General features: G+C 43.2%; 1 protein-coding gene across 1 annotated transcript in view; it reads left to right on the top strand.

Annotated features, from left to right (window-relative positions):
* Positions 1-4,173, top strand: part of LOC129861363 (nociceptin receptor-like) — a 66,680-nt gene that overhangs the window by 30,447 nt on the left and 32,060 nt on the right. The gene's annotated exons all lie outside the window — the stretch shown is intronic.

The following is a 4,173-nucleotide window of genomic DNA, read 5'->3' as shown; positions in this document are numbered from 1 at the left end:
ATGAGAGAGAGAGACAGAGAGAGAGAGAGAGAGAGAGAGAGAGAGAGAGAGAGAGACAGAGAGAGTAGTTGTTGTTGTAGTTGTTGTTAATGGTAATCCCATGTCCACTACTACTGTTATTATTACTGTTGGTCCCACCATTTATTTATATATATATATATATATATATTTTGTATATATATACACATATATTTGATTTTTATTTTCGATATGTATGCTTTGACAATGTAAGTAATAACGAACTTGCCATGTCAATAAAGTCAATTGAATTGAATTGAATTGAATTGAGTACAGAACAAACAGTATGTGTTGATGCTTCTAAAAAATTGTAAAAGTAGTATCTTTGGAATGTTGTTTACTTGTTTACTTGTTAACATCTCGCCCCTACCCCGGACAACAGCACTGCCCTCCCCTCTGCTACTCGCCCAAGCCTTCCCCATTTCTCTTTCTCCCAAATACAGTCAGCTGATGTTCTTAATGAGCTGCAAAATCTGGACCCTTACAAATCAGCCGGGCTAGATAATCTGGACCCTTTCTTTCTAAAACTATCTGCTGAAATTGTTGCCACCCCTATTACTAGCCTCTTCAACCTCTCTTTCGTGTCGTCTGAGATCCCCAAAGATTGGAAAGCAGCTGCGGTTATCCCCCTCTTCAAAGGGGGGGACACCCTTGACCCTAACTGCTACAGACCAATACCTATCCTACCCTGCCTTTCTAAGGTCTTCGAAAGCCAAGTCAACAAACAGATTACCGACCATTTCGAATCACACCACACCTTCTCCGCTATGCAATCTGGTTTCAGAGCTGGTCATGGGTGCACCTCAGCCACGCTCAAGGTCATAAACGATATCGTAACCGCCATCGATAGGAAACAATACTGTGCAGCCGTATTCATTGACCTGGCCAAGGCTTTTGACTCTGTCAATCACCACATCCTTATTGGCAGACTCGACAGCCTTGGTTTCTCTAATGATTGCCTCGCCTGGTTCACCAACTACTTCTCTGATAGAGTTCAGTGTGTCAAATCGGAGGGTCTGTTGTCCGGGCCTCTGGCAGTCTCTATGGGGGTGCCACAGGGTTCAATTCTTGGACCGACCCTCTTCTCTGTTTACATCAATGATGTCGCTCTTGCTGCTGGTGATTCTCTGATCCACCTCTACGCAGACGACACTATTCTGTATACTTCTGGCCCTTCTTTTGACACTGTGTTAACAACCCTCCAGGCGAGCTTCAATGCCATACAACTCTCCTTCCGTGGCCTCCAACTGCTCTTAAATACAAGTAAAACCAAATGCATGCTCTTCAACCGATCGCTGCCTGCTCCTGCCCGCCTGTCCAACATCACTACTTTGGACGGCTCTGACTTAGAATATGTGGACAACTACAAATACCTAGGTGTCTGGTTAGACTGTAAACTCTCCTTCCAGACCCACATCAAACATCTCCAATCCAAAGTCAAATCTAGAATTGGCTTCCTATTCCGCAACAAAGCATCCTTTACTCATGCTGCCAAACATACCCTTGTAAAACTGACCATCCTACCAATCCTCGACTTCGGTGATGTCATTTACAAAATAGCCTCCAAAACCCTACTCAATAAATTGGATGCAGTCTATCACAGTGCCATCCGTTTTGTCACCAAAGCCCCATATACTACCCACCACTGCGACCTGTACACTCTCGTTGGCTGGCCCTCGCTTCATACTCGTCGCCAAACCCACTGGTTCCAGGTCATCTACAAGACCCTGCTAGGTAAAGTCCCCCCTTATCTCAGCTCGCTGGTCACCATAGCAGCACCTACCTGTAGCACGCGCTCCAGCAGGTATATCTCTCTAGTCACCCCCAAAACCAATTCTTCCTTTGGACGCCTCTCCTTCCAGTTCTCTGCTGCCAATGACTGGAACGAACTACAAAAATCTCTGAAACTGGAAACACCTATCTCCCTCACTAGCTTTAAGCACCAGCTGTCAGAGCAGCTCATAGATTACTGCACCTGTACATAACCCATCTACAATTTAGCCCAAACAACTACCTCTTTACCTACTGTATTTATTTATTAATTTATTTTGCTCCTTTGCACCCCATTATTTCTGTCTCTACTTTGCACTTTCTTCCAATGCAAACCAACCATTCCAGTGTTTTTTAGTTTTTATTTTACTTGCTGTGTTGTACTCACTTCGCCTCAATGGCCTTTTTATATTTTATTTATTTATACATATATCTGTTTGCCTTCACCTCCCTTATCTCACCTCACTTGCTCACATTGTATATAGACTTATTTTTTTTTCACTGTATTATTGACTATATGTTTGTTTTTACTCCATGTGTAACTATGTGTTGTTGTATGTGTCGAACTGCTTTGCTTTATCTTGGCCAGGTCGCAATTGTAAATGAGAACGTGTTCTCAATTTGCCTACCTGGTTAAATAAAGGTTAAATAAATAAAATAAATAAAAACATGGTCTGGTCTCAACAACATTTAGTTTCCAACTCTCTGATTTGATTCAAGAAGTAGAAGTATGCTGGTCTGACACACACACACACACACACACACACACACACACACACACACACACACACACACACACACACACACACACACACACACACACACACACACACACACACACACACACACACACACACACACACACACACACACACACAGAGAGAAGTGTGAAGCATACACAAACACAGAGGGAGTGTTTATTATGTCTAATTCAGGCTGAAGTTCCTGCTTGGTGACTCATTGCCGACGAACACAGATATGACTGAAATGGAGCCATTCACATTTGACAAAGGACAGACCTAACATTTCTCTTGTCATATCCTATTAACTTTACTGAGGATAAATGCACTTACTATGACTGTGATACGTAGTTGTACCCACCTAGCTATCATTACGATGAATGCACTGACGGCACGTCTCTCTGGATCAGAAAGTCTGCTAAATGATTCACTACTGTAGTGGCTCTGGACAAGAGAGTCTGCTAAATGACTCACTACTGTAGTGACTCTGGATAAGAGAGTCTGCTAAATGACTCACTACTGTAGTGGCTCTGGATCAGAGAGTCTGCTAAATGACTCACTACTGTAGTGGTTCTGGATCAGAGAGTCTGCTAAATGACTCACTACTGGTGTGGCTCTGGATCAGAGAGTCTGCTAAATGACTCACTACTGTAGTGTCTCTGGGTAAGAGAGTCTGCTAAATGACTCACTACTGTAGTGGCTCTGGATAAGAGAGTCTGCTAAATGAATCACTACTGTAGTGACTCTGGATCAGAGAGTCTGCTAAATGACTCACTACTGTAAGTGGCTCTGGATGAGATCAGAATATGTTCTACGCTAGATTCCTTAGAGAGAACACTTCAGATCAGATCTGGATTTGAGTAAAAATCACCTCTGTGAATCCAGCTATGATAGTCCCTCTTTTCCACAGAGACTGTCTGTGTTCCAAGTGGCACCTTATTCCCTTTCTAGGGCACTCATTTTGATCAGAATTCACAGGTGGCTCATAGCACTAAATAGGGACTATGGTTTAATTTGGGATGCAAACAGTGGAGGGTGGAGAGACACTCAAGAAGACATAGGGTTGAAGTTGGAAGTTTACATACACTTTAGCCAAATACATTTAAACTCAGTTTTTCACAATCCTTGTAAAAAAAAAAAGCCCTATCTGTCACGCCCTGACCTCTGTTCTCTATGGTATAGTAGGTCAGGGCGTGACTAGTTCTAGTCTTTTCATTTCATGTTGGTGTAACAGTATAACTTTAGTCCGTCCCCTCGCCCCGACCCGGGCGCAAACCAGGGACCCTCTGCACACATCAACAACAGTCACCCACAAAGCATCGTTACCCATCGCTCCACAAAAGCTGCGGGGAACCATTACTTCAAGGTCTCAAAGCGAGTGACGTCACCGTTTGAAAGGCTATTAGCGCGCACCACCGCTAACTAGTTATCCATTTCACATCGGTTACATTGGTGCTCTTGGTATGGTTCCCAATTAGAGGCAGCTGATGTCCGTTTCCTTAAGTTCTCCATTTTTCCCACAATGGGTTGTGGGATATTGTTTTGTGTATGTGCATGTAGCACCACGGATGTCACGTTTCGTTGTTTGTTTATTGGTTTGTTTAGAAGTTGTCACTTTATTAAAATATGTGGAACTCAACACACG

Source organism: Salvelinus fontinalis, chromosome 8, assembly GCF_029448725.1.
Source record: "Salvelinus fontinalis isolate EN_2023a chromosome 8, ASM2944872v1, whole genome shotgun sequence".
NCBI lineage: Eukaryota > Metazoa > Chordata > Actinopteri > Salmoniformes > Salmonidae > Salvelinus > Salvelinus fontinalis.
The sequence above is the reverse complement of the archived record's forward strand: the minus strand, read 5'-3'. Positions and strand labels throughout refer to the sequence as shown.